This window comes from Vombatus ursinus, unplaced genomic scaffold, assembly GCF_900497805.2.
Source record: "Vombatus ursinus unplaced genomic scaffold, bare-nosed wombat genome assembly UNPS02001419.1, whole genome shotgun sequence".
NCBI lineage: Eukaryota > Metazoa > Chordata > Mammalia > Diprotodontia > Vombatidae > Vombatus > Vombatus ursinus.
This window is the reverse complement of record NW_020941197.1, coordinates 11,221,226-11,246,200: the sequence shown is the minus strand read 5'-3', so window position 1 is coordinate 11,246,200 and position 24,975 is coordinate 11,221,226. Positions and strand designations below refer to the sequence as shown.

Below are 24,975 nucleotides of genomic sequence, written 5' to 3'. Positions count from 1 at the left end.
ATGAAAATGATACTGCTCTTCAGGGCCCTTTATCCCTTGAGATTGCAATTAACACTGCTTTTTCAAGACTCCTTGTCCCTTGGGACTGCACATACTCCTTTTCACTCTGGAACTATGATCCCATAAGTGGATTTAGAGAATGAAATGGCTGAACAGTGCCCTGTCCTGTGACCAGTGCTAACATAAGGGTCCCCTGTAGTATCCTTCTATTCAGTTGCCAGCCTATCTTACCATCTCTAGTTCAAAAGCTCCTGAATCTACTTTTGTCACCAAGGTTTTCAGCTGGTTATGTCACCACATGGGCTCTAGCACAGCCCCATTCCAGTGTCATAAACCTCTCCTTCTGACCTCCTAAGTTATCTTTGGCTGGAAATTGTCTCACCCTTTCCTTTTGTTGGCTTTTTCATTCAGAATTTGATTTGAAGTTTTAAAATTAAATTGTATGAAGGTAAATTTTAAGAGAGTTCAGCTGCTTTGTCTGTTCTAATATCTTGATTCTGCCCTTAGAAGTACTGAGACAAACATTTTCCAATGAGGTCAAGGTATGAATTTGTTCTCTTTGGTTAAGTATATTTGTTATATGGAATGTTTTTCCTTTATTTCAATAAAGAGAGTAGTGGCAGAGAGAGAAAAATAAATGTTTATTTATTGAAAAAATGTAAAATTTGGGGAAATACTGCAAAAAGAATGCATTCCAAACCTTACTATATGTATACACACACACACACACACACACACACACACATATATATATATATATATATACAAAATTTTAGATTTCTAGTAGCCACGATGGTGGAGTAAGTAGAATAATGCTGTTGCTCTCCTACATTCACCTCAGGAACATTAAATAACTCCCCAGAACAAATCCTGGAACAGCAGAACCAGCAGAAAGACAGGGTGGAGCAGTCTTTTAGTCCAGGAAACTTGGAGGAGCAGTAAGAATAGTTGGTCTCACTTGGGTAAAAGGGGAGCACATTCCAGAACAGGAAGCATCCCAGTAAGCCAGAAGGAAGCCCCACCTCAGTGAAGCAGTGGAAGATCCCTGAGCCCCAGAGTGGTAGAGCAGGTAAATGCCAACACCAGGACCCCACTGCCCACATGCACTAGCATAGCTAGGGGAATTGGCAGACTCCAGCTCAGGGAACTACCATGTGCTTCATCACAGCCTGCAGTGGGTAGGTGTCCTCCAGAAGCCAGATCTCCCTGTGCCTCAACACAGCCTGTGGCAGGCAAGTGTCCTCCAGTTGCCAGACCTTGCTATGCCTCAGCACAGCCCAGGGCAAGCAGGCATCCTACAGTGGCCATACCTCTGTGTGTTCCAGTATAGTCCAGGACAGTTGGGCATCTTCCATTGACAGACCTCCAGGTGATTCAGTGCAGTCCAGGGCAAACAGGAATCATCAAGGGGCTATATCTCCATGTGCTTCAGGGTAGCCCCAGGGAAATGCAGAAGAAATCCACTGGCTTCAGCACACACCAGACACCACCACTAGGATCCTTGCTCACCACCAAGTAAGCCACCAGAACCCTACAGCCTGTAGCTGCTAGAGCCTTAGGCTTCAGCACACAAAGCCAGTGACCAGGCCCCTAGAACCTAGCACAAGAAGCTTGGGACAGTACCCCATGTGCTCTAGCAGGAATGCTAAATTTTAAAAGCCAGGAAATAGGGAAATAAGATAAGCAAAAAGCAAAAATGAACATTGACCATAGAGAGTTACTATGGTGACAGGAAGATCAAAACACAAGCTCAGAAGAGGACAACATTGTCCCTATATCCAAAACTTCACAGGGGAATATGAATTGGTCTCAAGTCCAAAAAGCCTACTTGGAAGAGCTCAAGAGGATTTTAAAAGTCAAATAAGGAAAAAAAAATAAAAGTCAAATAAGGGAAGTAGAAGAAAAAAAATGGGGAAAGAAATGAAAGGTAAGCAAGAGAGAGTCAATAGTTTGGAAATGGAAGGACAAAAATTGAATGAAGAAAGCAATTTGACTTTCAAATACAAGACTCAAGTAAAACATGAAGAGGTAAACAGGAAAGAGAAATCATAAGAGACTTATTAAGGTTGAACTGTTTACATTCTGCATGGAAAGATGATATTTGCAACTCATGACTCCTTTGTCAGTGTTAGAGCAGTTGGAGAGAAAAAAATTATATGTATGTGGATAGATAGATAGATAGATAGATAGACAGATAGATAGATAGAGGTCACAAGGTGAGTTAAAGATGGAAAGGTGATATCTGGAGAATAAAATTAGGGGGTGAGAGAGGATTATACTGGGAGGAGAAAGTGAGAGGTAGAATGGGGTAAATTAGCTCACATAAAACAAGCAAGAAAAGGCTTTTACAGTGAAGGGGAAACAGCGGAAGGTGAGAGGGAATGAGTGAATCTTATTCTCATAGTATTTGGCTTAAGGAGGGAATAACATACACACTCAATTGGGTATGGAAATCTATCTTACCCTACAGGAAAATAGGGGGAAAGGGGATAGGAGAGCAGGGAGATGATAGAGGGTAGGGCAGCTTGGGGGAGGGGGTAATCAGAAGCAGACAATTCTGAGGAGGGACAGGGTCATAAGAGAGAATAGAATAAATGGGGGGGCAGGATAGGATGAAGGGAAATATGCTTAGTTTTTCACAACATGACTAGTATGGAATTGTTTGGCATGACTACGTATATATAACCTGTAAAACAAATAGAATTGGTCAAATTGGGGGGAAAAATCTACTGAAGAAAACAACTCCTTAAAAAACAGAATTGGCCAAATGGAAAAAGAGCTACAAATGCTCACTAAAGAAAATAATTCCTTAAAAATTAGAATTAAGCAAATGGAAGACTTTATGAGAAATTAAGAAGCAATAAAACAAAACCAAAAGAATAAAAAAGTAGAAGAGAGTGTGAAACATTTCATTGGAAAAACAACTGACCTAGAAAATAGATCCAGGAGAGATAATTAAAAAATTATTGGACTACCTGAAAGCCATGATCAAAATAAGAGCCTGGACATCATCTTCCTAGAAATTATCAAGGAAAACTGCCCTGATATTCCAGAAACAGAGGGTAAATTAAATTAAAGGAATCCACCAATCACCTTTCAAAAGAGATCCCCAAAGGAAAACTCCTAGGAATATTGTAGCCAAATTCCAGAGTTCCCAGGTCAAAAAGAAAATAGTGTAAGCATCCAGAAAGAAACAATTCAAATATCGTGAAATCACAGTCAGGATTAGGCGGGACTTAGCAGCTTCTACATTAAAGGAAGGGAGCACTTGGAATATAATATTCCAGAAGGCAAAGAAACTTGGATTACAACCAAGAATCAACTACCCAGAAAAACTGAACATAATAGTTCAGGGGAACAGATGGATAGTCAATGAAATAGGGGACTTTCACTCATTCCTGATGAACAAATCAGAGCTGAACAGAAAATTTGATCCTCAAATACAAGACTGGAGAGAAACATAAAAAAGTAAACAGGAAAGAAAAAAACAATTCAATAAAGTCAAACTTTTTTCATCCCTACATGGGAAGATGATACTTGTAACTCTTGAGAACCATATCTTTTTGTGGCATTTAGAAGGGGCGTACATAGACAGAGGGTGTGGGTATAAGTTAACTTTGATGTGATGAGAATATTGTACATAGTAAGAGCAACACTAATGACCATCATTGGTAGACTTAGCTCTTCTCAGCAAGGAAATGATCTAAGACAATTCCAAGGGACTCATGATAGAAAATGCTGTCCACATGTAGAGAAAGAACTATGGAGTCTGAATGCAGATCAAAGAATATTATTTTTACTATTTTTTCTTTCTTGTGGTTTTTCCCTTCTGTTCTGATTCGTCTTTCACAGCATGACTAACATGGAAATATGTTTAATGTGATTGCACATGAACAGCCTATAACACACTGCATGACATTTTGGGGAGTGGAGAGAGGAGGGAGGGAGAAAAAAAATTTGAACACAAAATCTTTTAAAAGTGAATATTGGAAAGTATCTTTTCATTTAATTGAAAAAAATAAAATACTATTAATTAGGAAAATATGTATTATTTTACATGATTGTTTCTACTATGTGTGCACAGAGAAGTGCAAGCACATTTATATGAATATTAGACCTTGACAGCTTGACAGATTTTTTAGACGTTAAGCTTCAGTTGATATCAAAGCTGAGTTTCATAATGCCTGTGTTTCTAAGTTTGACCCTTTAAAGATCTGAGAAAAACAAAGTCATTTGCAAATGATGACAATGAAAAGGAATCAACTAATTATCCCTCACATTTACCTCAACTTATATAATTGTAAATTAACCTTGTGATAAAATTGAACTGAACATTCAAATCGCCTAAGTTTCCACCAGCTTCCTCTACTGGAAGGAAGGAAAACCCATCTATGTATCATCTACACAGAAAAGGCTATTCAGCCTGGTGTAGCGTATGATGAATACTCCATTGCTTTGCTGATGATACATAGATGCATTTTGTACTTTCCACGCAGGTCTGGTTGGTGATGCATGTAAAAGACAGAAAAGAATGGTAGCCACTGTGGAGTCCTGAGACAGTGAAATTTTATCTCAGCAGGCTCAGTGAAACATTACCAAGGGAATAAAATGCATTGGAAAGAATCAACCTCTTGTAATAGAACATATTCTGTGTATATCTGAATATGTGTGTGTGTGTGTGCACATATGTGTTTGAGAGAGAGACAAGGAGACAGAGACCGAAACAGAGAGACACATACAGAGAGAGAAACAGACTAACTAAAAGATAGGGGGACAAATTAATAATTTGTCATCATTTCTCAGTGCCTTCTGAAGTCCTTGTCCTGTTATAATTACCAAAACAGTGAGGCATTGAGTTACTTTCACATTTTAAAATAGATATATTGGAACTCATGTAACTCTTTCTGCCTTCAGGTGTAATATTATCTGAAAGATATTCATATGTGTATTTTGCAAGATACTTGAAAACAACAAAATTACTATGTTATTGCCAGAAAGGTTGAAAAAAAAATACCCTGGGACCTTTAAGTGTGTATGTTTGAAAGACTGAACTTTCTAGTCTTACACAGAAATTATTTTGACATATGAGGTTTTGAAATATGAGCTTAGCACTTGAAATACCTTTCACAAAATTACATTGATTAAAAAGGTTAACTTATCATCTTGGTTTTTTTATTTTTTTTTCTAGATATATTTTATTGTAACAATCAGATAAAAGATTTTAAAATTGACCCTACACCTCAAAATTTCAATATGTGTTTTCACAATTTTTCCCTTTACCTTAATAACTCTCCTTATAATTGACCATTTGAAATTGGTTGTCACTTAACAATTATTATAAGGCCAATTTGGCATGCTAATTTTAAAGGTTATATTTATTGAATATTTTACATGGGTAAGATTTAGGGAATTTGTTCAGAGGCCTTCAATCTCAACTTCTTGTCACTTGAAATCCTTAGGACGTGAACAAAGAAAACATTTAAGTATCTGGTTAACAGGTTGCTAGGTGCAATGATAATGATATTTGGAAACTTATAGTTTTTTGCAAAAAAAAAAAAAGAACATCTTGAATAGGGCAGAATCAGAAAAGAAGACAAAAACGCATAGCACTGAAAGTGATAATGCCCCTCAGTACTTCTGCTCCCTTGTCACTGGGTATGGTAATGTACCTCAGGGTTGCTGCTCTCTTGTGACTGAAAGTGCTCCTTTCCACCTTGGAACTGTGATAATAATACTTGTAGGGACTATGAGGAAGGGAACAATGGTAGAAGTGTTTGTTGAGAAATGTTTGAATGATGACTACCTTTGTCACATTGAAGAATAAAGTTTATGAATATAAATAATTAGAACCTCTACTATTTCATGTCATCAAGAAATGTTCTAAGTGGATTATACCATATCTAGTTTTCTTAAGTACTGAGCTGCATTACTATACCTACTCAATCTGATTGAGGGCATCATTTATAATACTTTGAGTCTCTTCAATCTACCTCCATCAGAATATGTATGGAGGTTACTATGAAAAGAAATATTAAGAAGAATGTGGTGAGAGTGGGTGATCTGAATTGATGGCCCAAAGTAGATTTTGATACCAATATACATGGCATTTGGAGAAGAGACTAATATTACATGTGTTCTTTATGTTTTTCCCCTTAGGTTATGTTTTTTGGAGATAATGTTTTATATACCTCAGGTTTGAATCTAAAATATTTTGTGATCAGGAAGTTTCCAAAATATTCTCTTTTATTGCTTCAATGCAATATTTGTTATGAGAAATTTTTCAATTGACTGGTAAATTAAAAAAAAAATTGTCATCCAAATTTAGAACTCTGGTTGACTTCAAAAAGTCTAGTTATTTGCTACTATTTTTTTCTTTACTACTTGCAATCCAAAGTGCATAGGTTTTCAAATACTTTCAGCCTTATAGCAACTTATAGCAACTGATCTAATAACAGATGTTGAGATGGTTTCTTTTGTGTACATCCTAACCATAGCAATACTATCAAGTGTCATGGCATGAGAAAAGATCTTTGATATTGGAATACACTGCTTTATAGAAATCAGCTTCCAAGTATTGACTTACTGTCTTTACAATAAAAAAGAAACTCTCTGCAGAAGAATGAGGGCACATTTCATTCAAAAATGTTATTAGAGTTCTCTGTTATGTTATTGAGATTTAATCCAGGGTCATCACCTGATATCTGTGCTGTTTCAGTTCAGATTTTGAAAAGGGGGCAAGGTTTGGGGACGTAGTGAGATAGATATAGATAGATACACACACCCATATATACACACACATACACATATACATACATATCAATACACACATACACATGTGTGTATGTATATATATACATATATATATACATATGCACACATACACACATATATGCAGGGAATAGGTTATTTTCATAGGGAACAGTAGAGGGCTTTTTCAAAATAGTGTTCTCCATCTAGTGTTGTAGTGAGAAAGGCACTTTGTTACTATAATGGAGGGCAATCAGTATTCATAACACTTTAGCATACATGAAGAGGAAAACCAAAAGAAGGAGTTTAAAAATATGATTGTACACAATTTCCTATAGTGACATTATTAATATTCTCTTACAAAAATACAGAATCTTTGAATTCTGTAATTGTAATTCTGTAATATGTAAGGACAACTAACTTGACATTAAAAGGTCATCCAGTTCAACTTCCAACTAAATAGGAAACCCTGCTAAAGTCTCCACTAGGGGTAATCAAGTTTGAATATTGAGAGTGATTGATCACAGTGCTATAGAGAGCTAGAAGGGATCTCAAAGACCAATTAGTTCTATCCTCTTGTCATTATGCAAATAAGAAAACTGAGGCCTAAGGAAGATAAATGACTTGACCAAGGTCAAACATAAAAAAGCAAATATTAAACTCAGGTCATCTTACTCCCAAAGCAGGCCATCATACAACATCATATAGGCCATCATACAATATACTCTATCATACAACAGATCTAATTTTTGAGGAGTTTTCCACCAGTATCTGAATCTGCCTTTCTGAAACTCTTCCTCAATGACACTAATTCCGTCCTCTGGTGCCAAACCTAGCAACATTTATTCCTTTCCACTTGACAAGCTTTCAGCTATTTGAAGACAGCCACTATGCTCATCCTGAGTATTCTCTTCTTCAAACTTGCCAGCCCCAGTTCATTCAAGCAATCCCTTTTCATTATTGTTCACATTTCTCTGGACTACTGGATTAGCCAATGCCATTTCAAACAGTTAGTACTATAACTTAACCAATATTCCCAATGTAATCCAACATTTTAGAAATAGAGAGGTCATCTCCTCTTTTGTTTTTGTAACTAAAGATGTCATCCATTCTTTATGAATGAATTCACAGAGTTTGACAGGAAATAAATGGATTATGGGAAAGTTGCTAAATATGTGAATAAAGTTCCTATTGTCCTTCCACTAAAGAACAATCCTTAAGGCCATTTTCCTTGGCACAGATCAAGTTATTTTCAGATAAATAAACTCCTAATATTAGTATATTTGAGTGTAGTACTGTCTGCTTTTGCTCTTTAATTAAATTCTTATTTTCCAATATTTTGATTTGCTCCTTTAGCCTCATAAAAGAACATTTCCTTGTTTCCAAAAATTATATTTTCATATATAATCCTACACCTACTGGTGGCATCATGCTTGTTAAATTCTGGGCCTAGAGTAAGGAAATCCTGAATTCCAACCTGGCCTCAAACACTTACTAGTTGTGGGATCCTAGGAAATTAATGTAACCTCTGTTTCCCTCAGTTTCTTCAACTATAAAATGGAAATAATAATAGCACCTATATGGAAGGGTTGTTGTGAACATCAAATTAGATAATACTTGCAAAAACACTTAGCATAGTGCCTGGCATATTGTAGACACTATATAAATGTGTATTCCTTTACTTTATTCCCAATTCAGTCTTTCAATTTCCTGGGATCTAGCTAAGTGAAATACCAATGTTGCATCTCAGAGATGGAACCTTTCTTCTGGGTAAAACAAGGAAAGCTAGTGAGCCATTGGTTATGTTGTAATTCCCCCGAATAATTTAGAGAGCTGTTATCCTTCTCCACATGCACACACAACCATATATAAGTTTTTAATCCTTGGGTGCTTCTCAGATACCTGGTGAAGATGGGATTGCAACCACAGATGAAAGAAACCACAACATACTAATAAACAACATTCCTGAGACTTTTTCTGACTATAAAGACTATGCTTCAGTAAATCTTACCCTTGGCTTTTTCATTTTTCCCTACAAAATAGGAATTTGATCAAACTCTTTTCAGTCGTCCCTGTGGAGTAGAAAATGCTGTGAATTCAGGGTCTCTCCTCCACCAATATATCAGAATTTGGCCAATTTTTCATACTGATTGTTTTTCCAATGGGTACAACTAAGCCAATATCTTTAAAATGCCTACAAATTTTATTGCAAAGTTTCTGTAGTATTCCAAGCATTTGTGCAATAATTATCCTATAAAGCTAGTAGCATTTTTCAAGAGAAAGAATACTGGAATTTGAATCAGAGGACCTTGGTTTGAATACTTCTTCTTACATTTATAACTTATATTAACTTGGACATATCACTTAATTTCTAAGGACTTAAATTTCCTTACCTATGACACATGGAGGTTGGACCAAATCACCTTTACAGTTTTTTCTATCCCCAAATCTATGATCTTTGAATGAGATTATCTGAAACACTTCTCTAACACTAGAGATTTTTTTCCTTTATATTTGAAACCTCTCAGGACATCATTTATTGAAGAAATTCATTTTAGACTTGAGAATAAGATATTTCTATTTTAATAGTCCCTAGTGCAAAATAGATGCTTAATAAATGCCTTTTGATTAATTGATAGATTTGTGGATTGATTAACCACTAACTTTCAATGGAATTTATCAAATTACTTATAATTTGATTTCAAGCCACAAGACACACCTGGGAGGTGTAGGGGTAGAGGAGCAAAAAAGCGCTGGGGGATGAAATTTTTGGATGGGAAAACTTTTTATTATGGCTCAAATAATGCTATTTATATTAACACCTATTCTTTTTATATGTGGTTTCCCACTACTTATGTTCCAATTCAGGATAATTGAGGGAAGAATCTCTTGTGAATAAAGAATTCTATAAGGCAAATACACAACTAGGTATTTTTTTTCTCCTTGTGCAATCAGTTAGGTAGAGGGGTGGTGGTATAGAGGATTTTCCAACCATTGTGCAATAAAGTTGGGAGAAAGTTAGGTGGTTCGTCCTCCAGAGAGTTCACACCATCCCTTACAGAGTTTTGGATAATGGAAGAAGGAAGATCCCAAGAGAAACATATTATAATTATAGGACTCTCATGGTGGCAGCCTAGGGCTACTTTATGCCACTTGCATAGTCTGATAGAAGATTAAACATTATTAGGCTTGGACATTGAGATCTCTAGCATACCATAGGAATGAAGTAACCTCCCATGTTTAGGTCCTGAGACAAAACCTCATTCTCCTTGCTTTAGTTCTAACTGTGCAAAAAAGAGTATAACTAGGACCATAGTGAGGTTGAGACAAAAACTGAAAGATTAGTAAAGTGTCTGTTATTATTAAGTCTGAGCATTCATTTCAGAATATAAAGAGAGAAATCAAGCTTACTACTGTCTTTTCTTGTTTGTACATTGTGTAGTTTTGGCCCATTTTGAAATTATAGGTATTCCTATAATATAGCTTTAACACTGTACATTGAATTGTACAAAGACTTCAGATTCGTAAAGTAATGACATCTCAAATATAGCCCAAAAGGGCAGTGTGTTTCATTCCCCTTCCAAGTTGCATTGCAAACTTATATTCATTGTGTTGTCCATCAAAATCCCTTGGTGTCCTTTAGCATTTCCTCCTTTACTGATTTTTCTGTGCATTCAATATTGTACTGTATTGATGCTCATTTATTACTGATTTTCCTGAATCACTGACTTGGGAGGCAGAACTCATGCTATAGTGAATCTGTAGAGAACAGACTTCTTAAGGATGGGAAGAGAGCTACAGATTGCATAATACCCTTGCAGAAGTGCTCAGAAATTCTTCAAAATATCCATTAACCATCAAGTACTTATTGTACTCTCACAATGTGCCTATCACTCTGCTGTATACCTAACACAACTTCTTGACCCCAGCTTCCCAAGAGAGAGTAGGGAATTTCTGATTTTCATAGGCCTTCCTATGTTAAACAACAACAAAAATAGTACCAGATGAAATCTACTGCATACCTGTTACATCACTTTGTATTACAAGAGGATGAAAGTAAAACTATAATCATGTTTCATTGTAGACCAAGTGGATTAACACTAATTATTTTATTAGATACCAATATATTCATATTTTATCACTTTATGTCCATTTGTACAATTCTGCTGTCTTCTAAAAGATTTGTAGTACTATAAAAATTAATGAAAATAATATTTAAATTTTATACATACCAGATGTAATAGCACATTCTGTAATACCTAATACTCACAGACAAGGCTGGTGGATTGTTTGAGCTATAGATTTCTGAGATTCAATGCAATCAACTGATCAAATGTCTGTCATCATTAAGTCTAATACCAAGATGATGAGACCTCAGGGAGCAGCAGAACTATCAGCATACTTAAGGAGAGGAGAACAGTTATGGGTCAAAATGGAAAAAACCTAGGCTACAGTGCTCAGCAGCAATAGGTTAAAGCTCATGAGTGGCTGCTATACTTCCAGTCTGGATGATATAGGGATGCTCAGGCTCAAAAAAAATATCTAGCTCCTCCTTCAGTCTCTTGGTGAAAATATAAACAACATTTAATTTTAAAGCTAACTCCTCCTTATCATTAGGATTCTACTTGTAGGAAAGCTTTCTTTTCAACCTTTTCTTTACAAAATTTCAATTTATTTTCAAGTTGTTCATATAATCTCGATGAAAACAATTGGAGCTACTTTTGCAAGTAAAATTTGATTATAAACTTAATAATACTGTAATAAGGCAGACACATGAAGATTTAATGATGGCTCCTTTTTATTGTATGATTTTATAGTTCTTCTGAGTGGAAAAAAAAAGAAAAAAGTGTAACATATGGATGGAGTAGATGACTATGTACCTCATGAGATCTGAAGGGTGTTACAAGCTTATCCTCCAATATTCCACATACCTCTTTTTGTGTTGCTCTAACTGTCTACCTGCCCTAGAAATTCCACTATTATGCAAAAAATAATTAAAGCACAATTGAGACTTATTTATTGTGGAATGGCCAAATTCTAGTAAATGAATATATTAGAATTCTGGGGGCAGAGTCAAGATGGTTGAATATAGGAACTAGCTGAGGTTTCCCTACATTCTCTTTCAAACACCTTAAAAATAAGATAAAATAATCAAATTTGGAATAACAAAGTCAACAAAAGGTCAGGGTGAGAAATTTTTCTAGCCTAAGACAACACAGTAGGTCAAAGAAGAGGTCAGTGTTTGAGGGGAGTTTGAGGGGTCTGGAGCACACATGGTGACATCACCAGCGCTGGACCCTGAAGGCAGCAATAGCAGCAGAAGTAGCTTTAGGAGCTCTAACTAGAGATAATAAGAGGATCTAGTAACTGATCAGAGAGTACAAGAGACCACTGTCCTGACACTGGGAACAGGATAGGGTACTGTTTGGTAACTCCACTGTCTATTCCCACTTCTGGGACACAGTTCCAAGGTGGAAAGAAGTGCTTCCAGGAAAGGAATTTGGAACTCTGCCCAAAGGGCAATTAAACTGTGAATACCCTTTGACTCATTGATATGATTATTAAGTGTGCTTCCCCAGGGCAGAGCCAAGATGGCAGAGTAAAAGCAGTGAATTGCTTGAGCTCTCCCCCAAATCCCTCCAAATACCTGTTAAAAAATGGTTCTAAACAAATTCTACATCATCAGAACCCAAAAAAGACAGAGTGAAACAAATTTCCAGCCCAAGACAACATGGATGGTTGATTAGAAAGGTCTATTGTGCCAGACTGGGAGAGAAACACAGTTCAGCATGGGTGTTAAAGGAAAAACAAGCCTCAGCAAACCTGGAGCAGGCCTCAGGGGACTGAATCACTGGCAGGTGTGGTGGTTTCCAGACTTATCAACCCACAAATGCCAAAGACAACTTAGAACATCAGTAGGAAAAGTTTGTGACTGCTACAGTGAGAGAAAAGCTCATCCCAGCTGGGTACCAGCCCCAGTCCTGGCTGTAGCCCCGGGGCAGCAGCTGCTTCCTGAGCTTCCAGGCCACAGACTGAGGGGGAATCAAATGGCTGATCCAAAGGGGATTGCAGGGATCTTTTTGCTGGTGCTGAGGCAAGATTCTCTTGCTTTGCCCATGCTTGGATCTGGGTCACAGTTCTGGGTGGAGAGCCTGGGGTGAGGAGGAGCACTGGCATGGTGGAGCTTGTGCCTTGGTGGAGAGGGAATTTTCCTCACAGTTCCAAGGCAGAAAAGAGTGCTTGTGGTCACGCACAGACCAGGAAAGGAGTAAATGCCTCATCCTTCATCATACCACCTTGGAAGTACTGAAAACTTACAAATTCCTAGAAGTATCTTTGAAACAGCTACATAAAATCCCTGAAGCTTGGGACAGTACATTCTCCACCCTGGAATAAGTGAATCTAATAGGATTTGGCTTAAGGAGGGAATAACATATATATTCAATTGGTTATGGAAAGCTATCTTACCCTACAGGAAAATAGGGGGGAAGGGGAAAACAGAATGGGATGATGACAGAGGGGAGGGAAGATTGGGGGAGGGCATAATCAGAAGCAAATACTTCTGATGAAGTACAAGCTCAAGAGAGAGAATAGAATAAACAGGGGGAAGAATAAAATCAGGAGAAATATAGTTACTTTTCCACAACATGTCTACTATGGAAGTGTTTTGCATGACTGTACATGTATAACCTGTATCATGTTGCTTGCCTTCTCAATGAGGGGGAGGGAGGAGGGAGTAAGGGAAAAAATTTGGAACCAAAAGTTTTAAAAACAAATGTTAAAAAATTGTTTTCCCATGCAACTGGGAAATAAGATATACAGGCAATGGGGTATAGAGTTCTATTCTGTCCTACAGGAAAATAGAAGAGGAAGGAGATAAGAGAAGTGGGGGAGATAGAAGGGATGGAAGATTAGGGGAAAGGGTGTTCAGAATGCATGCTGTCTTTGGGTTGGGGGAGGCACAAGATGGGGAAAAATTTGGAACTCAAAATCTTGTGGAAGTGAATGTTGAAAACTAAAAATAAATTGATGGACAAAAAAAAGAAAAGAAAAAAAAAGAAAATTTAAAACTCAAAAAAAACTATGCATCCCAAAGAGATAATAAAACAGGAAAAAGGACTTATGTGTACAAAAATATTTTAACAGCTCTTTTTGTGGTATCAAAAATTACAAATTGAGGGGATGCCAATCAATTGGGAAATGACTGAACAAGTTGTGGCATATGAATATAATGGAATATTATTGCATTATCAGAAATGATGAGCAGGTGAATTTCAGAAAAAAAAACTTGGAAAGACTTATAGAAACTGATGCAAAATGAAGTGAGCAGAACCAGTAGAACATCATATTCAGTCAGAGTAACTTTCTGTGATGATCAACTATGAATGACATTTCTTTTAAGCAAAACAATGATCCAAGATAATTACAAATAACTCTTGACAGAAAATGCTATCCACATTCAGAAAAAGAACTGATGGAGTCTGAATGCAGATGAAAGCACACTATTTTCACTTTAATGTTTTGTTTTTGTTTTGGTGTATTTCTTTCTTCACAACATGACTAACATGGAAACATGTTTTTACGTGATTTCACACATATAACCTATATCAAATTGTTTATCATTTTAGGGAGTGGTAAGGAGAGGGAGCCAGGGAGAAATTTTGGAACTCAATTAAAATAATGTTATAAATTATCTTTACATGTAATTGGGGAAAATACTATTTAGAAAAGAAAAGACTTGCATCATCCCCAGATGTTTTGTAATTGGCTCCATTCTGCTAATTACATAGTGAGGAGAACTTTCTTCATTTTTGGTAGAGACAGAACTGAAAGTATAATCAAATAACATTACTCAATCCTAAACATGTCTTTTCTTTAATGCACTTCTTGCTAACAGTTTTGCCTGATCTGTGTACATGGATGGGATTCTTTGTCTCAATAGTTCTTCTATTTTATAAGAAGGAGACTGGAGGTTATGAGGTGGTGAATTTCAAAAGGTGAGAACAGTGAATGATCTGGAGGGACAGGAGCAAAATCATACCATATTTTGCAGCTAGCTCAAGCTTTGATGCCTGGAAGAGTGAGGAGAGAAAGTCTCAACTTAGCTAAGCTGTAGCTGAGTCAAAGTCTCTTTTAGCAACACTGCTGCACTTGGATGTGAACATGGTGGGACCAAGGCTATATAGAAAGTGGGTTAAGTCCAAGCCCACTATCCCAAAAGACCGAAGAGGTATAGAAGAATTAGACCCAAAAAAAATCATTTGGAGGTGCAAAAGATCTAGAATATCAAAGGAAAATGAAAAAAAAAGTAAGACTGAAAGGGAAATAGTATCTCTAAAACTCAAAACATACTTTAGTGCAATGATTATTTTTTAATGATGGTAGTTAAAAATGTAAAAATAAAAAATAATTAGTGGTACAGATAAGAGAAGGAAGAATTATGTAAAATGAGGTACGTAGTACCTCATAACCTGGAAACATGTAGGAAAGAACTATTTATTTGACAAGAATCAGAAGGAAAACTAGAAAGTTATCTGGCATAAAATAAATTGAGGTCAACATCTGACATCATATATCAATGAATTATAAAGAGATGTGTAAACTGCCTATTAAAGAGTCTATCATAAAATAATTAAATTTAATGAAATAAGTGTTCACAGCTATGACTAGGGGGCAAATTTTTTTTTTATTTAATTTAGTATTGTTTCAATTTACATTCCCTCAAATCAGTAGCTATGTAGAACACCTTCTAATATGGCTATAGATAGCTTTGAATATTTCATCTGAAAACTGTTCATATCTTTTGATTATTTATCAATTTGGGTATGGATCTTATTTTTATAAATTTGTCTCAATTCTGTACATATTTGAGAAATGAGGTTTTTATTAGAGAAACTTACTTCAAAATTTTCTTTTCACAGTTACTACTGCTAACTGTATTTTCCTTCATCCTATTCCCCCTACTTATTCTATTCTTTCTCTCCTTTCACCCTGTTTTTTCCTTAAAAGTGTTCTGCTTCTGATTAGTGTCTCCCTCAATCTGCCCCTCCCTTCTATCATCCCCTCACCTTCTCTTATCTCATTCCCCTCCTGCTTTCCTGTAGGGTAAGATAAATTTTTATACCCAATTGAGTGTGTATGTTATTCCCTTTTTGAGACAATTCTGATAAGAGTAAGGTTCACTCACCTACTACATCTTTCCCTTCACTGCAAAAAGCTTGCATCTTTTATGTGATAGGTTACCCCATTTTACCCCTCCCTTTCCCTTTCTCCCAGTGAAATCCTTTCTCACTTCTTAATTTTACTTTTTAAATATCATCCCATCTTATTTAACTCGCACCTGTGCCTTCTTTATATATATATATATATATGTTCCTTTTAACTGGCCTAATAATGAGAAAGATTTTTGAGTTACAAGTATCATCTTCCCACATAGGAATGTAAATAGTTTAACCTTATTAAGTTTCTTATGATTTCCCTTTCCTGTCTACCTTTTTAATCTTGTATTTAAAGGTCAAATTTTTTATTTAGCTCTAGTCTTTTCATAAAGAATTCTTGAAAGTCCTCTATTTCATTGAATGTCTATTTTCCCCCTGAATGATTGTACTCAGTTTTGCTGGGTAAGTGATTCTTTGTTGTAATCCTAACTCTTTTGCTCTCCAGGTTATAATATTCCAAACCTTCTGATCCTTTAATGTATAAGTAGCTAAATCTTGTGCTGTCCTGATTGTGGCTCCACAATACTTGAATTATTTCTTCCTGGCTGCTTGCAATATTCTTTCCTTGTCCTCACAGATCTGGAATATGGCTATAATATTCCTGGGAGTTTTCATTTTAGAATCTCTTTCAGGAGGTGATTGGTGGATTCTTTCAATTTCTGTTTTATAGGGGGAAAATTCTTAACCAAAATATAGAAAGACACATTTGTAAATGATAAAATTGATAATTTCTTATTATATGAAATAAAGATTTTGCATGAACAAAATTAACACAATTAGCATGAGAAGGGAAGTGATCACTGGAATAAAATCTTTGTATCAAATATATCTGACAAGTTTCTGCTATTTATGATACATAGGAAACTAATAGAAATATAAGAATAAAAGCAATTTTCAATAGATCCTTGGTCAAAGAATATGAATACTATTTCTTAATAGAAGTGCAAACTATTAACCACCATATTAAAGAATAGGTCAAACTACTATTTCTGTAAATATTTTAATTTATTATTTATTTGTAATGTTCTTTTATTTTTAAGTTTTGATTTCCAAATTTTCTCCATCCCTCTCTGCCTTCCCATACTCACTAAGACAGCAAGCAAAATGATATCAATTATAGATATGAAATCATGCAAAACATATTTTATTATTAGTCATATTTAAAAATATGAAAAATAAAGTGTGAAAATTATACTTCAATATGCATTCAGAGTTCATCAGTTCTCTCTCTGGAGGCGGATAGTAGTTTTTCATCATGAGTCCTTTGGAATTGCATTAGACCTGTCACAGTTGATCATCATTTCAACAATGTTGTTATTGTGCACAATGTTCTCCCAGTTCCCCTTACTTTACTTTGCTTCAGCTCATATAAGTCTTGCCATAATTTTCTGAAATAATCCCCCTCATCATTACCTACAGCAAAATAGTACTCCCTCACAATCATATGCCAAAACTTGTTCAACCATTCCCAGTTGGTGGGCATACAATCAATTTCAAATTATTCACCACTAGAAAAAGAGCTGTTACCAATATTTTTGTACAGAAAGTTCTTTTTTCCCCTTTTCTTTGATCTCTACAGGATACAAAACTATTAGTAGCATTGCTGGGTCAAAGGGTATCCATACTTTTATAGCCCTCTGGGCCTAGTTCTAAACTGTTTTCCAGAATGGCTGGTCCAGTTCACTACTCTACCAGCCATTCATTAGTTTACCTATTTTTCCCTCATCCCCTCTAGCATTTGTCATTTTTGGTAGATATGTGGGAGTACCTTATAGTTGTTTTTATTTGCATTTCTCTAATTAATACCTGTTTATAGCAGTTTAATGGACATAGATTGCTTTGATTTCTTCTGAAAATTTCTTATTTCCTTTGACCATTTATCAGTTAGGGAATGGTTCTTATTTTTATAAATTTGACTCAGTACTATCACATATATATATATGTATACATACATATTTATATGCATATGCTATTTATATCTATACGAAAGAGAGAGAGAGAGAGAGAGAGAGAGGCAATTGGGGTTAAGCAATTTGCCCAAGATCACACTGCTAGTAAGTGTGTGAGGTTGGATTTGAACTCAGGTCCTCTGGAATCCAGGGCTGGTGTTCTATCCACTGTACCACCTAACTTCCCCTATATATTACATATTTTAGAAATGAGGCCTTAATCAGAGAAAGTCACTGCAAATTTTTTTTTACATTACTTCATTGTCTATTGTCTATTATATCCTTTACCATAATGTATTTTCCCTGATTATCTTTTTTTAATTAGGTCTATTTTTGCTTTTGTTTTGTCTGAGATCATGATTGTTACCCCTGCTTTTTTTATTTCAGCTAAAGCATATTAGATTCTGCTCCAGCCTTTTATTTAACTGTGTATGTTTCTGTTTCAAGTGTGTCTCTTGTAAAATATATATTCTTGGATTCTGGTTTCTAATTCATTCTGCTGTCTGTTTCTTTTTTATTGGTGAGCTCATCCCCTTAACATTAACAGTTATAATTATTAACTATATATTTCCCTCCATACCATTTGCTTATATTTCTTCCTCTGTCTTTTCATCCCATCCCTGCTCAAAAGTCTATTTTGCTTCTAATCACTGCCTCCCTTAATTTGCCCTCCCTTGTATTACCCCATCCCTGTTTCTCTTACCCATTCTGCTCCTTTCCCCTATTGAGTAAGCTACATTTCTATGTACAACTGAATGTGCATATTTGTGTGTGTTTGAATTCTTTTCTCTTTGAACCATTTGGAAAGAAAGTGGGGTTCAAGCATTACCCACTTTCCTATTTTCCCCTCTATTGTCATGGTTCTTTCTTTACTTTCCTCTTTGAGAAAAAAAATCCCATTCTACCTTTCCCTTCCCCCTTCTCTTTCTCACATTTTAATTTTTTTTAGAGATCATTCCAAATCACACCCATGCCTTCTGTCTATGTAAACTCATTTTAACTGCCCTAAAAATGACTGAACCACAATAATGATAAAGTTCTTAGGAGTTACATGTATTAGCCTTCATTATAGGAATGTAAACAGTTTAACATGATTGAATCTTTTACGATTATTCTTTCATATTTACCTTTTTATGCTTCTCATTGACTCAACTCTTGGACTCAGAATATTAAATTTTCTATTAAGCTCTCATCTTTTCATCAGGGATTCTTGAAAGTCCTCTATCTCATGAAATATCCATTTTCCCCCAAAGGAGTACACTCAATTTTGCTGTGAAAGTTATTCTTAGTTGTCATTCTAGCTTATTTTCCTTCCAGAATATTATATTTCAAGTCTTCCACTCCTTTAATGTGGAGATCGCTGAATCTTGTGTGATCCTGACTGTAACTCCAAAATATTTAAATTGTTTCTTTCAGACTGCTTGAATTTTTTTTTTCTCTTTGACCTAGGAAATCTGTAATTTGGTTATTTCATTCCTGGAAGTTTTCATTTTGGCATCTCTTTCATTTGATTGTTGGGTGACTTATTCAATTTCCATTTTACCCTCTGCATCTAAGATATCAGGACAGTTCTCCTTGATAATTTTGTGAAATATGTTGCCTAAGCTCTTTATTTGATCATGGCTTTCAGATAGCCCAGTAATTCTTAAATTATCTCTCCTTGATCTATTTTCCAGGTCAGTTGTTTTTTTCTGATGAAATATTTTACATTTTCTTCTATTTTTTCATTCTTTTGATTGTATTTCATTGTTTTTTAATGCCTTTTGGAGTTAATAGCCTTTACTTGCCCAATTCTAATTTTCAAGCAAATATTTTCTTCAGGGAGATTTTGTACCTCTTTTCCATTTGGTCAATTCTGCATTTTAAGGAGATCCTCTCTTCAGTGGATTATTGTGCCTCTTTTATCATTTGGCCAGGTTTTTTAAAGATGTTATTTTCTTAATTACTTTTTGTACCTCTTTTACCGAGCTGTTAATTCTTTTTTTTTATAATCTTCTTGCATTACACTCATTACTTTTCCCAATTTTCCTCTACTATTCATCTCTTTCTTTAATTCTTTTTCAGGATTCCTTGTTGGGTTTGGGTGTAGTTAGTATTTTTCCTTGAGTTTTTTTTTTTTTTTTTTTGGCAGAAGTTTTTACTCTGTTGTCTTTTTCTGAGTTTGTTCTTCCCTTGTTCTTCCCTACCACCAGAACAGATTTTATCATCAAATTCTTTGTTTTTGATGTTGTTTACTCATTTCCCCAGCCATCTTCTTTATTTTGAACTTCATGTTAAAGTTGGTCTCTGTTCACTTGGAGGTGGGGAGGCCCTCTTCTCAACTTTAGGCTTTTTCATGCTGCTGTTTTCAGAGCTGTTTCTGGGGATCTGCAAATTTTTGGTGCTTCCTAGATGGTGTGATCCTGAGAGAGTTATGATCACTGCTCTCCTTATCTGTGATCTGGTCTTTACCCAAAAAGGCTCCCTGTGCCTCTGTAGCCACAAGAACTTTGCTCCTCTTTACTTGGAAACTCTGACCAGGTTCCCTGCTTTAATGTGAACAGCCACCAGTGTTCCTCTTTGACTTACAACTGCAACCCAGAACTGTGTATGAACAATGGCATTGTCAATCAGTGCCAGCTGTACCCATTTCCAGCAAAGGGTCCCCTGTAGTCTATTTTTTTCTTGTTTAAATTATTTATTTTTAGTTTTCAACATTCACTTCCACAAGATTTTGAGTTCCAAATTTTCTCCCCATCTCATCCCTTCCTCGACTCCCAAGGCAGCATGCTTTCTGAACACCCTTTCCCCTAATCTGCCCTCCCTTCTATCTCTCCCCCCACTTTTCTTATCACCTTTCCCTTCTATTTTCCTGTAGGGCAGGATATATTTCTATACCCCACTTCCTGTATTTCTTATTTACCAATTGCACGTGAAAACAATTATTTTAATAGTGTAATGACTCTGTGAGAAAGCAAGAATCAGTCAAACAAAAACAAAAGAATGAAAAAAAAGTAGATGAAAACATGAAATACCTTATTGGTAAAACAAATCACTTGGAAAATAGATCCAGGAGAGACAATTTAAAAATTGTTGGTCTACCTGAAAATCACAATGAAAAAAAGACACTGGACAGTATCTTTCAGGAAATCATAAAGGAAAACTGCCCTGAGGTCCTAGAACAGAGGGTGAAATAGCCATAGAAAGAATCCAATGATCACCTCCTGAAAGAGATCCCAAATTCAAAATACCAAGATTGAAAAGAGATATAAAAAGGTAAATGGGACAGAAAGAAACATGTTACTAATAAGGGCAAATTCTTTACATCCCTACAAGGGAAGATGACACAACTGTTGAGAACTGTATTGTTATTACACCATGTTAAAGGGGTTTACATAAAGGGGATGGGTATAAATTGACTTTGATGTAATAATGGGAAAAAAACTAAGCAACTGGGTTAAATGGATACAAGTAAGTGAATTACTGTGATCTAACTAAGAAAATGTACTCAGAGAAAAGGAAAGGAGGAGGCAGACAAGGGTAAATTACATCACAGGAAAAGGCACAAAAACCTATTAAAGTAGAGGGAAAGAAGGGAGGGAGATGTGCATAGTTTGAGCCTTACCCTTATCAGATTTGGCTTAAGAAGGGAATAACATAATCAGTTAGGTATAGAAATTTAACATGCCCTATAGGCAGTAGGAAGGAAAAGGGGAAATAGAAGGGAGGGGGCTAATAGAAGGGAGGTGGGACTGAGGGAGGTGGTGGTCAAAAGCAAAATATTAGTGAGGAGGGAAAAGGAGAAAGGAGAAAGAAAAGCATAAATGGGAAGGGGAAGGATGGAGAAAAAGACACAGACAGTTATCATAATCGTGAATGTGATATATAAATGTAATGGAATACTATTGTGTTATAAGAAATGATGAATAGACAGACTTCAGATAAACCTGGAAAGACTTGTATGGTTTGATGCTGAGTGAAGTGAGCAGAACCAGGAGAACATTGTACACAGTAACAGTCACATTGAGTGATGACTGACTTTGATAGACCTAATCCCACTCAGCAATACAAGGATCTAAGCCATCTCCAAAAGCCTCATGATGGAAAATGCTATCCACATCCAAAGAAAGAACTATGGAGTTTGAATGCAGATTAAAGCATACTATTTGCTATTTTTTTCTTCTGTTTTGTTTTGTTTCCTCTTTCTGGTGGTTCCTCCTATTAGTTCTAATTTTTACTTACAACATCACTATTGTGAAAATATCTTTAATAATAATGTATATGTATAGCCTATATTAGATTGGGCACTGTCTTGGGGAAGGAAGTAGGGGGGCAGGGGGAGAAAAATTTAAAACTCAAAAGCTTATGGAAGTGATTGTTGATAAATCAAAATAAATTAATAAAAAAATTTTAAAAAAAAGAATTAATGTTCTACCTGAAAGTAATGATAAAAAATAGAGCCTGGACAGCATCTTTCAGGTCATCATCAAGGAAAACTGCTCTGAGGTCCTAGAACTAGAAGGTAAAATAGTCATCAAAAGAATCCCCAATCACCTCCTGAAAGAGATCCCAAATTTAAAATGCCAAGGAATATTGGAGCTGAATTCCAGAATTATTAGGTCAAGGAGAAAATTCTTTAAGGAGCCAGAAAGAAGCAATTCAAATATTATGGAACCACAGCCAGGATTATGCAGTACCTTCCAGCTTCTACATTAAAAGATCATAAGGCATGGAATATGATATTCTGTAAGACAAAGGAACTTGGATTATAACCAAGGATCAACTATCCAGTGAAATTGAGCATGATCTTTCAGTGGAAGAGGTGGATATTCAATGAAATAGGGGACTTTCCAACTTTCCTGATGAAAAGACTAGAGCTCAATGGAAAATTTGATCTTCAAATACAAGACTCAAAGAAGCATGAAAAGATAAACAGGAAAGGGGAAAAAAAGTTATTCAATAAGGGCAAACTGTTTACATCCCTACATGGGAAGATAATACTTATAATTCTTGAGAACTGTATCTTGATTACAACATTTAGAAGGGATATACATAGACAGAGGGGGGGTTAAGCTGACTTTGATGTGATGACAAAAAAACTAATGAAGTGGTGAAAAGGAACTGTAATAGAAGAGGAAAGGAGGAAATAGAAAAGGGTATATTACATCACATGAAGAGGCACAAAGATATATTACAACAGAGGGAAAGAAGAGAGGTTGATTAACATTGCTTGACCTTGACTCTCATTGGATTTGGCTTAAAGAGGGAATAACACACTCAGGTATAATAATTTAACTTGCCATATAGGCAGTAGGAAGGGAAAGGGGAAAGAAAAAAGGAAGGTGGGATGGAAGGGAGGGGAGAAGAAGCAAGGGAAAATGGAAAGAAATGGGAGGGAGTTGATTGAAGAGAGGGCAGCTTGAGGGAAGTGTTGGTCAAAAGCAAAACTCTAGTGAGGAGGGAAAAGGAGAAAAGGAGAAAGAAAAACAAATGAGGGGGTTGGATGGAGAAAAAGACAGGTAATAATTCTAACTGTGAATGTGAATAGGATGAACTCTCCCATTAAATGAAAATGGATAGCAGAATGGATTAAAAACCATAATTGTAAAATATGTTGATTACAAGAAACACACTTGAAAGAGAGGGATAGACACAAGGTAAAGGTAAAAAGCTGGAGTAGAATATATTATGCTTCAGCTGAAGTAAAAAAAGCAGGGGTAGGAATCCTGATCTCAGATGAATCAAAAGCAAAAAATAGACCTTATGAAAAGAGATAAGGAGCTTTTCCATACTGCCCCAAAGAGAGTTCCATGTGACATTGTTCTCAGTTTTCTTTGTAACTTTAAAGGGAAATTTTCACAATGTCCAGAGCCTTAAATGTCTTGAACATGAAGGAGGAGTATGTCCTCAAATTCCTTGCTGCAGGAACCCATTTGTAGCACCAATTTGGAATTCCAGATGGAACAGTATATCTACAAAAGGAAGAGTGATGGCATGTACATCATTAATTTGAAGAGAATTTGGGGAAAGCTTCTGCTGACAGCTCATAACATTGTTGCCATTGAAAATTCAGCTGATGTTAGTGGCATCTCATCCAGGACAACTGGCAAGCTGTTCTGAAATTTGCTGCTGTGACTGGTGCCACACCTATTGCTGAATGTTTCATGCCAGGCACCTTCACTCACCACTCACAAATCCAGGCAGTTTTCAGAGAGCCTCACCACTTGGTGGCCACTGATGTTCAGGCAGATCACCAGCCTCTGACTGAAACATTGTATGTTAACCTCCCAACCATTGCATCATGCAGCACTTCACTACTTCACTATGTGGACATTGCCATTCCATGTAACAACAAAGGAGCTCACTCAGTGAGTCTGATGTGGGGGGTGCTGGCCCATGAAGTCCTAAGTATGCATTGGTACCATCTCCTGTGAACACCCATGGGAGGTTATGCCCGATCTTTACTTTTAAAGGGATCCAGTGGAGGTTGAAAAGGAAGAGCAGGCTACAGTTCAGAAGGCAGTGAAAGAAAAGGAGTTTCAGGGTGAACAGACTGCACCTACCCCAGAATTCACTGCTACTCAAACAGAGGTGGCTGATTGGTCTGAGGGAGTACAGGTGCCATCTGTGCCCATTCAGCAGTTCCCTAACAAATATTGGAGTGCTCAACTGGCTTCTGAGCACTGGTCTACAGCTCCTATGACTCAGGCCACTGAGTGGGTTGGAACTACCACAGAGTGGTGTTCAGTTTTACCTCAGATGCTTTGGTAATGTTGGAAAAATGCTTGTGGAAAATAAACACTGGTTTTTTACAAAAACAAAAATGAGAGAGATAAGGGAGAAAACTCTATCCTGCTAAAGGGCACCATAGACAATAAAGTAATATCATTACTAAACATATATGTACCAAGTGATATAGCATCCAAATTCTTAGAGGAGATGTTCAGGGAGTTTATAGGAAGAAATAGGCAGCAAAACAATACTGGTGGATGACCTCAACCTGCCTCTCTCTGAACTAGATAAATCTAACCACAAAATAAAAAGTAAGAAGATAAGGAGGAAAACATATTTTTAGAAAATTT

The 24,975-nt window shown here is 36.1% G+C and overlaps 1 pseudogene; it reads left to right on the top strand.

Moving 5' to 3' along the window:
• Positions 1-23,754: 23,754 nt before the first annotated feature.
• LOC114046293 lies at positions 23,755-24,664 on the top strand (annotated as a pseudogene).
• Positions 24,665-24,975: the final 311 nt, after the last annotated feature.